Below are 14,549 nucleotides of genomic sequence, written 5' to 3'. Positions count from 1 at the left end.
CTGTCTTTGGCGCAACCGCTGCGAGGCGGTTGCAGCAGGCCGTCGCCGTCGCGCTCTCTTCCCGATCCTAGAGCGACTGTACTCGGAGCTTCTGTCTGTTCTGTCGGAGGAGCTCTTCTTTCTCGGCGAGGAGGAATTCCTCCGACAGTAGTCTTGCCCTTTTGTGTTGGTCTGTGACAGACGCGTGAAGCTTGTCTTTCGGCCTCCCTGGTTCTGGTAGGCTGATGTCTCGTTTGGTGCCGGTCGAAATACCATGTAAATACGCAAAATGTACATATTCACGTTTTATTTGTGCTTTTTGTTTGCCATGTAATGTACATATGTATATCCATCTTTTTGTGACAAATTTGTGTGTGTGTATATATGTTTGTGAAACATCGATTGTACGTGTTGCCTCCGTCATTTCGTGTTTTGTTTCCATGTAACTGAAGTTTGTTTTGTCATTCTCGTAAACGTATGTCTAGCAAGCAAATGTTACGTTGAATTGTTATTGATGTTAACCGTCTGTGATAATAAATTTTTCTAAACACAACTCTTGTTCGTGGTTTTCGTAAATGAATGTCCGGTAAGGGAATATAGCACTCCGAAGCAATCCCATTTTTTTTTCTAAACAACATTTGGAAATGCAATGACAGCTTACTGGTACGTGCTACTCCCACAGTAATGTACTTGGAACTGCGAAACGTGCAAGATTTTACATGCGTAAGCATTTCTTTTATGCCGACTCAACGAGAAGGCTATCCGTCACTCTGTCACGTAAGACGATCATCGCCATAAAGAAATAAATCAATGAACCAAAATAAATTTTCTTATCCGGGCTGGGCTTGAACTCGCGCCCCTACGCTCCGAAGCCGAGTGTCTTAACCACTGGGCTACACTTTATTTTTTATTGGTGAGCTACACAACCACGCTTGCAGAATGTGAATGTGTCTGGGACTCTAGCTATATAAATGCCTTGTAGCTGCGGTGCAAAATAAACGCAAGAAGAAAGAAGAGAACGCGTTCTGCATAGGTTGGATTTCGTGGTTGTGGAATAAAAACCCTTTGAAGGACCTACAGGATTGTACACATCAGAAAAATTTCGACATCGCGAAAATTTAACGGCAAACTGGCGTTTCGGTTGCCGCGGGATGCGCCTCATGAGGGGACGCTGACGAACGCTGGAAGGAAGATTAAGGACGCCAAGCCGATGCCGCTCGAAAGCAGCGTTCTAGGGGCGGCCACATAGTAATAGCTGAGGTTTAACGTCCCAAAACCACGATATGATTACGATGGACAGCGTGGTGGAAGGCTCCGGAAATTTCGACCACCTGGGGTTCTCTAAAGGGGCCCTGGCTGCAACACTTATTCAAGTAATCAGTGAATGGCTTCACTAAAAGAGCGCATTGCCTCACGAATCGATTGCCGCAAAGAATTTTTAGAATCCGTCAAGTACGAGTGGAGTTACAGGGATTTGTCGCATGCTTCAAGCGCTTTCTCTCTCCTCTCGATCGTACCAGCGAGAGCGCTGAAATTTATGCAGGGAGGAGGGGGGGGGAGACAAGGGGGCAAGAAGATGTGTCCGTTCGACAGCGCGCATCATGACCTTGAGCACTTTCGTTTCGTTTTTTTTTTTTTCTTCGAACGCGTGGCTTACTTTCGGTGTGATCGCGAGCGCGTGCACGGGCACGTGGCGGCATCCCGTGGCGGCCACGGTAACTATGCAGCTCACGGCGCTCAAATCAGCCAATGGCCGTGGACATTGGGTTTATGGCGCTGTCATTTTGGTTTATGGCCTCATTTGTAGAGAGAAGAGGCAACGATTTCTAACTGACTTTGAGAATTAATTGTAAATTCCAGGCCGCGTGTCGCGTGTTCTCAGGAGCTTCGACTACCGATCGGCAGAGTTTTCTGACCAAGTTGAAAAAGTGTTGCAGGGTCCCTTTAACGTGCACCTAAATCTAAGTACACGGGCCTCAAGCATTTTCGCCTCCATTGAAAATGCGGGCGCCGCGGCCGGGATTCGATCCCGCGACCTTCGGGCCACAACCTACAATAAAACGCTACGCTTACGTGACCTAGACAACTCCCAAACGGGATTCTGTGGGAATTTTGTTTTTTCTTTTTCTAAACACGACCTGTTCAAGGGCAGCTTACCGCTCTCGAGCAGTAGGGCGAATCAAGATCAGAACAGATATGCCCTGGTCACTATTCGCGATTTTGATGAAACGTACTTTAAACGCAGGTTTTGGACACGGAACAACACTTCCCAAGTTAGTATTGTGAACAAAAATTTTTAATGTCTAATAAAATATATACAAATTTCGGCCGCTTGAAAACACTTTTCCGTCAATTTCGCAGTTTTTGAAATTTCATCGCACTTAGCGAAAAAATGAAACACTTTTTGACGGCAACATTTTTTTTCCCAGCACAGTAGAAGTGAAATTCAAGCTAATTAGGATTTGATTTCACTTTCCTGTGGACGAAATTCTGAGCAGAAAAAAAAAGTCAGAAACATTGGTAAACGGCTCAAGATACCTGCAATTCGGGAATTCATTGCTTTAGACACGTTAAACTAAGGATAATAAAACTTATTGGTGGACATTGTCTTTGACAGTTGCGTTTTCTTTTGAGATAATTTATTGGCTTTGCCACGCAGCGTTCTACTTTAAAATTGAAACATATATGGCCTACCAAAACGTCGAAGTTTAAAATAGCTTTCAAAGAAAGGTCATTTCTCTTTTTTTTTAAAGATGTATCTGATTAACGTGAAGGACGCTGACTGCATAAAAAAAAGTGTTGCATTATTTAACAAGTTATAATACGTCAAATGTGACTAACTCAGCCTAGCGGCCACGTCGATGCGGTTGCGCTTTTAATTTACTCGCAGCCGCAAGGCTTGTGTTGAATATTACGGACATAAAAGAATTTCGTATCCGTGGAACTTCAGTCACGTGACGACTCCCCTTTTCCATACTCAGATATATATATATATATATATATATATATATATATATATATATATATATTTATTTATTCGAAATACCTTACAGGCCCAACGGGGCATTGTGTAAGAGGAACATCAAATTGTTATCAACATGGCTACACACGACTTCAATAATAATACAAAATGTCAATGGTTATATAATGTTGAACAGTTACAACGGTAAAGAAAATGCAATGGAGACTAAATACAGAATATGAAACATGCGAGATAGTGACTATACAACAGCTATAAAAATAAATATTCTAAAAAGGCATGGAGTTACACAGTTATATATATATATATATATATATATATATATATATATATATATATATATATACAGAGGTACCCGTATGTTAGCCTGCTTTCTAATCCAATCAAATGTAACGAAATGCATGCACGGAAGCTGCGGTATTGCCCATGTGTGGCAGTTAAAAAGTAGCATTCAGTAACGCCGACGATAATAACACTCACCGAATTTGGCCGGCAGAAGGTAGCGTGCGTCTTAGTGAATACGCGGAGTGCCTTCATACGCTTTCACATGCGCTGTAACCTGGATGATTAGTCCACAAAACGCCAACCGATCCGTGGGGTGGCTTGCTTGCTTGTTTGCTTGCTTGTACCTTGAAACTCGGCTCCTACCCACTACGAGGGATTGGTAATGGAACCGGAGGTTAAGATAAGGGGGGAAATTATTGAATTGAGACGAAGGATAAGGAATAAATAGGTTGCCTATGGCATAAATAATGACTAGTTTATATAGCAATAAAGATGAACTGTAATGCTATAATATGGAATACGATCAAATAGTGAAAGGAATTCCGAAGAACCAAATTTTGATGGGGACAATATTAACAAGGAATTCTCCCAAGAAAATCGCATATGGCTAAGCAGACGTCCCTGTTGCTGTAGTTGAAGACGGCCGAAAGGAAGGGATACTATTTTGAGAATTCAGAGTAATTATCTCGATCTCGCGAGCTGGCCTTTTATTCCTGGTCATGATGATGATGGTAGTCGTAAAGATAGTACCCCATCCTCAATGGGATGGGCCGAGAGTCAAGCGGATAGATCACCCTTGGATAGATGCATAAACTTGGAAAACCTGCAAAAGGTTAATTGAGAAACCTCTGTTTTACGTTAAATAGATGAAATCAATTACAATGGTGGAGGTCTTCTTTGCACTGACAATTAGATATAACAGTGGGACAGAAAGAACCCTTGTGCTTGGCTGGCACCTTTCCCTCATTAACCCTTTGACACGCTATTTGCAAAATTGTGCACACCACTTGCTTTTGCTATTTGTAATAACTAGGGGCTAAGAAAGAGCGAGATATATCGAGCTTTCGATTAATTGAACCTCCTGCATAATACGTTTGTCTTCATTTAACTTCATTTTGCAGTGTACTGTTTCATATGATCACTGCTGGAGGCACTACCACGTTCGACGTGCCGCTTCCCTGCAAGCCATGTAAAAAGTATTATTTTCTTTTGCTCAAAATGGCATAAGCAAAAATGAACTTGCACTATTCTTCTAGCCTGAGATTTCATTCTATTTATGCCAAAACAGAGTATCAAATGACTTCAGGATAAACAGATATTGAATTACAACTAAATTAGGATTAGTTACTATAACCCACATAAATTAACATATTATGACATTTTTCTTTTTTTGCAATAGGCTATTGAGTGCGTTGAAATAACCTTGTAACGATATGACACGTTTACAGACCGTTCATCATAGGTGGCGTCTGAAATTTAGGGGTTAACTTACTGGCACGTGTCTATTGTGATGACGACTGACGAATATGACGTCACAAAAGGCAAGGACGCTTACCCAATGACTAGCCAGGAATCGGCCGACGTTCATAAATTTATTGGAGCAGTTAAAATTGATGAAAAGTAAGTGCGTGGCGGCCTAGGTGTAATGTGATTTAACCACCTAAGGGAGGCTCCGATTCTTCCCCATACCATTACTCACCTAGACCTGACTTGTCACTTCAATCTGTAAAGTTACGGCAATGTAGGTTTTCGATGACAATAGCGGCGAGGACGGCTGATGTTGCATTCCGAGAACTGTTCCCACCTTTACCCACTTAAAGCCGGGGACTAAAGGCAGGCCGTTGTGAGGAACACCTTTCATCGTAAATTTAATTATTGCCATTTATGCGCCCATTGCCAAGCTTGTTTTCTTTGAGACACGAACTGAAGTCTAGGGTTTGACGAAAACTCGTCTGGCGAGGAAAAAATTATGGTTGAAGAAAACGTACACTCGCCAACTAAAATAAAACAGAATTGACGTTTCGGCGCCCAATATGGGTACCATGCATTCGTTCATTGTGAACAAGGCACCCGTATTGGGCACCGAAACGTCAATTCTGTTGTTTTATTTTAGTTGGCGAGACACGAACTTTTGTGGCCGGGGGGGGGGGGGGGGGAGCGCCCCCGCAAATTTTCAATTTCTCATGCGTATCCGGGTGATTCACTCAAAACTTTCTGGCTACGCCACTGCAACGCGAGGCCGGTACACAGGCCGTAAACGTTCCATCGGCGTCGTTAACACAATGAAACAATGATTAACCGCCATGTGATTATCTGCCTTGGCGTCATCCAAGCCGCCATCTTGCCAGTACTTTAAGAACCTGCGTCCATGACGTCACGTGCAAGCTATCAATAATAATTACTCGAGCCTTGGTTTCTCGAAAAATGTTTTGTAAACCACTGCGGCGTGCTCAAAATCACTGGTAAATAACTGCGTAAATTTGCGGTGTACTGTTGTCCCGTTGATGGGGATTCACGGCACACAAGACTGCGCGTGCTTGCCGCGCTGCAGCGCGAATTCCCTTATCTGCATCGCTGACGCATGAATTGCTATAACAACGGCTCGCACGGTGATATGTTATCAACGCTAACTGGCTTTCAGTTCGAGAATCTTTCCCTATACGTATGGGACTCTAGCGATCTACAAAAAAAAGGCTAGCCTGCACTTCGCGGGTTTCGCGCCAAGCCCCCGTAAGCGAAACCGCACACGCAAGATAAAGGTTGGATGATTTGCATAAACAGTTGTAACTTGTCACGTGAGGAGCGATTTCTATGAAACGGGGTGTTTTCCAAACCGGGTGACTGAGCTGCGCAGCCAGGATCCGTGGGCGGAGGGAATTACCTATAGTATATTTATGCTTAATTGTATGCGCGCGCGCGCGCACACACACACACACACACACACACACACACACACACACACACACACACGCACACACACAGTAGAACCTCGTTCACACGTTTTCGAAAAAAAACATGCGGGAGAAAAACGCACTATCCGGGAAAACGTACAATCTGCATTCACTAAACATCGCGCAGTGTCGCTCGATAACGATATCGCGAACGTTGGCACCGAGAAATCGTACGAAACGGGAACGTATCAACGAGGTTCTGCACGCGTACAAAACAAAGCTTCCGAGGGAGGCTTGAACCTTCCTATTTCATTAATCACCTCTATCATATCTTATCTGACCACTGTTGATTGCAAAGAAGGCAAGTGATGCTGTTTCGGAAAAAAGAAACGAAAGCTCGCATGACAACCGTTTATTCAAATAAAAATATAATAGGCAGACACTTTGCAAAGCAGGTACCACTTGAGAGAGAACAACCCACGGAGTATGTCCCTCAGTTTCATAACTAATGCATTTAGTGTATAATGAGCAGTTGCACTACAAATGTATCACTGAATCATCGTAACGAGTGATAAACGATAAAAAGTCGACAGCAACCAAAACAAGTTCAAGATGGTTGCCGCACGGCTTCCATAATGTATATATATTAAGATATATATATATTCTTTCTACTGTCTAAAATCAACAAGTGCAATGAGGCAGATACATTGTTTGCTATACGTGTGGTGCGCAAAAATTATCTAATAAAAAGACTGAAAAACGAAACCCTTTGCCACACGTACCATTTAAAGAGATGACACACGATTTGGGGTGCACTTATGTCGCAAGTCTAAGACTCCTAGTATCATTTAACAACGCACAAGAGCGAGCTTTAGTACTGCTTTAGTAGCGTCCATAACGGTGTTGCTTACGTAAGAACGCAACGTAGAGAGAACGCAACGTTGCATAGAGTGCGTGCGCAGAACCTTTGCTCATGTGCACTATGCGAAACGTGGTGTTCTTACATACACAAGGCCGTTACGTATGCAACGTATACAGTACTCTGAAAGTCATCATTATCGGGATAGTTGCCCTTTCATTACTGAACACATAGGGCACGAGAAACATGAACACTGGACTGAGAATGAATGAGACAGACAAAAGCATTATCAGCATCAGTATCATGTGCTCCTGAAAAAAAAGAAAATACTCACCATTCTAGTGAGCTTCATCTAAAAGAGCGATCACTCTTTTAGACATTATCTGTAGCTAAACAAACACTGTGCTTATCAGTGTTTAGCCTTTATCAGTCTAGCCATATGCCTGTCACCATAGTAAAACAACACCTGACCCAGAAATATGCAACACTTTTCAATTGTGAATGAGAAGGATAAGAGGAATAGAGGTGTCAAGCCTTTTTTTGGAAGTTACAACCACAAGAAGCAAGCAGACAATGAATTCATAGAAATCATAGAGGAAGTTAGCTATTACGCTTAACTGATATGCAGAAACATTAAGGGAAACAGAGAAATGGAAGTTAACGAAAAGGCAAGCTGTCACAGATGGGAACTGAAACCCCATTTCCAGCATCACGCGTGTGGTACTTTGCCATGTGTGACTGGGTTGATCTTATCCATTGGTATAGCATTTGCAGCTGCATTATGCAAGTGTGGCGGTATTATTGGGTTTCTTGTTTCTACAAAAGACTAGTTATTCCAAAATAAAAAGAAACGTAACGATACACTTGAAAATGACATCAGCGACATTGCCGTCCCCATTGAAACGTCCATTATCATAATCATATGGCAACAGTAACGGGTATACACAAGGTTAAAAAGTTCTACTAATAACAGGTAGTGTACCATAAAATCACTCTTACTATTGTACAACAAAAGCACACCTCAGAAAGTGTAGAAAGTTTCAACTGCGTTGCACGGTTCTCTCTGTCGCACTGTAGTCGTTTCTTTACCACACCTAGTGAAACCGAAAATACCCGGTAGAGATGTATAGAGTGCTTAGTCTAAAGTGTTATTGCAGTAAATCAAACCCCCGATTTCACAAGGCAATGGCACCCTTTATTACAGGGGACTATAGAAGGGTAGCTAGATCAACTACAGTTGTAGCTTAGCAGATGTGAATCAAGAGGTACTCCACAACCATGGACACCTTTCCTCAGAAAGGCAGTGACTAGAGCTATGACATTGACGACACAAGAAGAGTCGAAGCGAGGGATTAGATCATGTTCCTTAGGACGAAACTTGCAGTGATCTGTGCATCCAAAAAGTTGTTGCTCCCGTCGACAGACATTTCGATGCAGATAACTGGCTTTTGCAAAACGTCCATCATTTAACGACGTGTTACAATCTTGTTAAATTTGATGATTTTGATGGCAAAAGATGGAACAAGTAGCCAATGAGGCAGCCAGCCCATCAGTACTACTTAGTGAAAAAAAAAAGATAAAAAAAACCAGAAAAGGGCTAGAAGGTCCTTGCAAAAGGAGCACGAGCTCCTGTGCTCGTGTAATGCAAGAATTCCTTTCACTAAATTCTGTTGCTTTCTCACAATACACAGCTAACAACTGGCAAATCTAGGGCCAGTAATTTGTAGCAATGCCTTAGACACATTTCTATGCCAACCTTATCACTCACTGCCAGCTGATCCCACTGATAACATGAGCAGACCTTCTCTTGGACCACTGATAAAGAGCAAAAAGCACACAAAGGCATCACAACAAAATGATAACCCTGGTGTCAAAACAAGTTAAGAAGAGACTATGTTAGAATCATTACATCACTTCGGCCCTGCATGTTCAGAGATAATAGTGGGAACGGAGCACAGAAACCTCTGCACCTCAACAACTGAGTCTCTTATCTTCACAAAAAAACAAAAACAAATTTGACTCGGAATGCCAAGCCCATTGCATGGACATGGCTTCTCAGTAAAAGACGGTAAAGTGTCTAAGAGGCAAAAGCATTTATCACAGTACGATACTAGATCAGGCTATATAGAAGCTCTAGCCTTGGCACTGGAGATTAATGTTACGGTGCTTTATCCATCACAAGTGTAGAAGGGAGTGTCTCAAAATCCTTGCAAACCACCTCTTACAGTATGATCCAAACCACCTCTCTCCCCACCCACCCCCCGGCCCCCAAAAAAAGGCATTCCCTATGAAATGTGTTGGTGAAAATTCACCAGTAATTTTTTTACTTGAAACGTAAGTCATTGCAGTGTGCCCAGTATCAGGTTCCAAGTTCTGAAGCATTTGCAGTGCACCTATAATTGTGCATGGTTTGTCTCGAAGACATGGTCATTCTATCCTTTCATATTCAGGATGTATCATCATTACATTTTTTTTTTCAAGAGGATTGTGCTTAGATCAGCGAGTTCCATGCACTTGAGGTTGTGGTATGTTGATAAAGTGTGATAAAGTTTCAGCACTGTACATGTCAACCTTCCCTTCAAGTTTAGTTCGTTGACACTGTTGACCACAACAAAACTTGTAAAACATTTATATCTGCCATTAACAACTACAGCACAGCACGAGATTTACCAACGTGTAGCGAGAAGTGTAAGTATGAAGACTTATGCAAAAGCTAACAAGTATTATGGCTGCCCTTGCGTTTTACAGCCATACCAAGCCAGTGAACCATGTCGTCATGATGCACCCCCCTGGCAACTGAAAATGGTTTGTAGTAACAAGTACGCTGTCAAATTATTTAGGGCTCATTATCTAAACCGCTCAGCGCTTGGACTTTCATTTAAAGGGGTCATGAACCACTTTTCCAAGTAATGATCTAATGACCTCAGTATCGGAGTGTACTGCCTCCCGAATCGATTGCCGCAAAAATTTCTCGAATCCGTCAAGAATCAGCGGAGTTACGGGGGATTGGCGCCCGCCCCAAGCGCTTTCTCTCTTTCCTCGTGCCGACGAGCGCACTGGAAGCTAGACAGGGAGGGATGGCATGGGGGAAAGAAGTTACGTCAGCGCGCGTCATGAAACGCGATCGCTCTCCCGCTGTGATTCGCTTGCGCGAGTGCGGCTACCGTGTAGTGAGGAGTGCGGCGCCGGCAAGTGGCGGCACCCCGCGGCAAGAAGCGCATCTGATCCGAACGCCGCTCTCGATTTACGTCGGCTATCGGCCAATAAGCATGCCATGTCTCTTGCGACGTAAACTGACAGATCCGCGACGTAAACGGACAGACGCCCCGCCCACCGACGAGAGTGAGAACCGGCCTCTGTTTGAAAAGAGGGTGCCTGGGGAAACGGCAACTTCGCGCTCTGCTTGTGGCCATTACACGGCGCGCACGACTGTAATATTTGGCAGAGCAGTTCATAGCCGTGTCAGCTTTCCGCAGGATGTGTTTTTTTCAACAAGCCCAAGGGGTGCTTCATGACCCCTTTAACACAAGAACAACAAGCTGAAATTGCCGCGTCAGTACTCCTTTGAGGCAACATTTGCCATTCGCAGTCAATGGCTACATAATGAAAATGATATCAGTAAACAACCAGCCGTTAACCATCCTACGCAAATATCCCCTTGCTAGTTTACATGCACAGCGAAGCATATCCACTAAGATGTCAATAATAAGCAGTGTGCAAGACGGATTAGGCTAAGTGTCAATTCACTCGACTTAGCCGACCTGGCGATAATAGTTAAATAAAAAGCTACAAGCATGTACTGCAATGAAGCTAGAAACACCCACTTTAAAGCTATTGCATGACAGCTAAATTGTTGGATTGTATTTCAAGGGGTGCAACAAAAGAAAAAATCATCTTAAAAAAACAAACAGTTGACACAATCCAGAAAATTCGAAATAAAAACAAGTGATAAAGGCGCTCTCAATCAGGTGAACTCTTTCTTGAAGATGATGGCGTGTAAATAGTCACGCTCTTTCTGCTCACCCCCTGATATCACCAAACTAGACGATAGAGATGATGCAACAGTGTCATAGATAAAGCTGGCCGTATTGTCTATAGCTAGCACAGCGGTGGGCTACACTTTATCTCGCTTGCCTTATCTCCAGCAGCTCAGTGAAAGCTGTGAACGGAATTTCGAAATGGTATACGGTGATGTCACATACCTTATGCAGAGTTCCGATTGTGCACGTAAAAGAAGGCAAGCTTACACGACACAGTGGCCTGTTTGTCATCCAATACCGCAGTAGTTAGATGCGATGATGCCGTACGGTTACCCCATCAAACCAGAGAGAGCCAAGAGAAAGACTGAAATAAGTAATGCCACGTCTAAACGCTGCAAGAACGTCAGTTCTTTTTTTTTCAGGCGTCAGCTTCCATTTTCTCTATGTTGCTGCACAATGTCTCGTCACTGCATATGGTACTTTAATTAGCGCCAAAAACTGAATAATCCATAAAATTAACCGACAAGCAAGAATTAAAGCATCTACTAAAGAACCTCTACACTATCCTTAGAGCAACACTTTCTCTCAATGTTTCTCAAGCACATACAGTGAAACCTCGGTGATACGATCACAGTTCATACGAATTTCGGGGTGATACGAATTTTTCTTGGTCCCTGCAAGGACCATTGGCCTGCAATGTAATGCAGTACGGTTGTTGCGAACCGATTATCACCCAGCGACGTTTCATACGAATGTACGCTACCGCCCAGGTAAGAAGAGCTGCTGTCCGCGCTGTCGCAGAAGACGCGCCAAGCATGTGCGAGTGCGGGAACGCAAGCGTGGGCATGCGCGCCGCACGCACCGCCAAATCGTCAGAATCACGGTGTAATAAAAACACTTTTCTTACGGTCAGAATCTAATCTTCAGAGATGCGTCACAACCTCCGAGATTCTGTGCGCGAATCTCTGAGGCTCTTATGTGTCTCCAGTGTGCCTTCGCGTTTAGATTACAGAGGACAATAGTGCCATGCTTTCTTTTTTCTATCGCATCGACGCGAGCTGCTGTCGTTGTACTGAGTTTACACGTGCCTTACTCGTGCATCAAACATCCTATGAAAGGTGTACTGAAGACCGAAAGAAGGCGAGGACGGTCTTGGTGAAGGAGTCAGGCTTCACAACGTCAACATGCGCGACCATTCGCACTTTTGCGGGCATGGCCGTAAGTTTCCCCAAAAACATCCCAAACACCTCCGCAATAACAAAACGATAACACAGGACCATGGTTCTGTAATTTTGTGGCCTTGATCCATCGCGTCAAAGCGTTTCTTTTGTTACTTTTGCTTGCAGTACTCCGTTGTCATGCAAAAAAGCATACTAAAATTTGGAAGGGGCTACTGCTGTCGCAGGGTCATAACGCACCTGGTTAATTAATTAAGTATGCGCGGACAAGCCGTATATTTACGAGTGCTTGTATAATTGCCGACATCTAAAAACTTTACTGACAATCATTAAGGGTTCTTCCCGACGTTGCTGCGGCCCAGAAAAACAATCAATGAAAATGTGCGCCAGCTTTCTTTTGTCGCATGCTAGTTTTCCATGCTTTCTGGTGATACGAATTTCGAATGATACGAATATTTTAGGTGGTCCCGTGAGATTCGTATCACCGAGGCTCCTCTGTACATTCAATTTGAAAGCTTAACAAAAAGGTAAAATTTATCATCATTCAACCAAGAAACCAATTCGGTAAATTGCCAATGCACTGTGTTAACAAAGATGTAAAGGTGCTATTCATGATGTTAGCATGCGTTTCCATGTACAGCGAGAACGGAAAGACATCACTGTGTGGTAGTGGCGCCATCACCAGCAGTTTCTTTATTTCTTGGACAGATGAGAAGTTTAATTAAATAATGGGGTTTCACATGCCAAAACAATGATATGATTATGAGGCACACCATAGTGGGAGATTGTGGATTACTTCTGACCACCTGGGGTTCTTTAACATGTCGCACCTAAACCTAAGTCACACGTGTATTCTTGTATATTGTCTGCAGCAGCCACAATAGCCAGGAGAAATAACGAATTTGACGCTGGTGCTGCCACAAATACTGAGAGGATCTACAACGACCACTTCGTACAAATGAAAAAGGAGAGTCAGAATTTTAATCTGTGTTAGAGGGACCCTCTAAAAAGCAGCATCAATAACAAGTTTCTGTGCTTAACGCAGCAAAAGATCCAAAAGGAAAATTGAAAGACGAGGTTAGTATTGGAGAACTGCATTGAACATGACTCAATCCCTGGCAACATTCATGAAATATAAAGCCTTCCTAAGCATTCTTTCTGGCTTCTTTTCTCCACATAAAAAATAAATAAAACCAGAGCAATAAAACTTATGAAAGAATATCTAGATCAAGATCCACTAGAATCAAAAGATGTGTAAAAAGATGCTTTGTGACAGTTATGATGGCTGAATAAAGTAATGAAACAAAAGGTGTGCTAATGGCTATGGTACCTAAATGTAGGCACTTCACACAGGTGTGAGGTGCCCATCAAATGGCTTCAGAGCTCCCTACATGCTATAGCAATTTTGAGAGCAAAAAAGTGTGATCAAGGTGTATCAAATACACAAAGCCATTGCGCAAACATCCAAAACATGTAGCCTAGGATACCCAGTAGGTGATTGGTATTGTGACATCCATTTTATGTAACATGTCTTGCAAACTGCTTTCACAGCGCAGTCCAAGATTTCACAAGTGAAATCTTTGGTATTGCAGCCCAAATTAAAGGGGCCCTGCAACACTTTTCCAAGTAATCATCGAATGGCTTCATTAAAGGAGTTTATTGCCTCCCGAATCGACTGCCACAAAAATTTTAGACTCCGTCAAGTACGAGGGGAGCACACTTACAGAGCTTTCTCTCTCCTTTCGTACCAGCAAGTGCGCTGAAAGCTACGTAGGGGGGGGGGTGGGGTGACAAGGGGGCAAGAAGATACATCCGTTCGTCAGTGCGCGCCATGCCCTTGAAAACTATCTTTTCTTTTTTTCTTCGAATGCACAGCTTACTTTCAGTGCGATCGCGAGTGAGCGCACAGGCATGTCGCAGCACTCCGTAGCGGCCGTGGTTGCTACGCCACTCACTTCGCTCAAATCGGCCAAAGGCAGTGGACATTGGGTTGATGGCGCAGTCCTTTGGGTATATGGCATCATTTGTTGAGAGAAGAGCGAGTGATTTCTAGCTGACGGAGAATTCATTGTAAATTCCAGGCCGCGTGTTGTGCTATAATGCTTGGCTCACATGTCCTCAAGAGCCTCGACTACTGATCAGCAGCATTTTCTGACCATGCTGAAAAAGTGTTGCAGAGCCCCTTGAAAGGGTGCTTACATTTGACAGCCAGTAGCTGTCCACACTAATAAATTATATGTCAAAGTGCATTAAAATAGCATAAAAAACAGGTTACTCAACTTTAAAATTGCATAACACAATGTTCCTCCGCATAAAATATAGCATTTAATCACGTTTCTCCAGATTAACATAGAATTTGTATCTCTGGAATAACATAGCATTAAAATGTGTTTCTTT

This window comes from Rhipicephalus sanguineus, chromosome 9 (assembly GCF_013339695.2).
Source record: "Rhipicephalus sanguineus isolate Rsan-2018 chromosome 9, BIME_Rsan_1.4, whole genome shotgun sequence".
NCBI lineage: Eukaryota > Metazoa > Arthropoda > Arachnida > Ixodida > Ixodidae > Rhipicephalus > Rhipicephalus sanguineus.
This window is presented reverse-complemented; position numbering follows the sequence as displayed.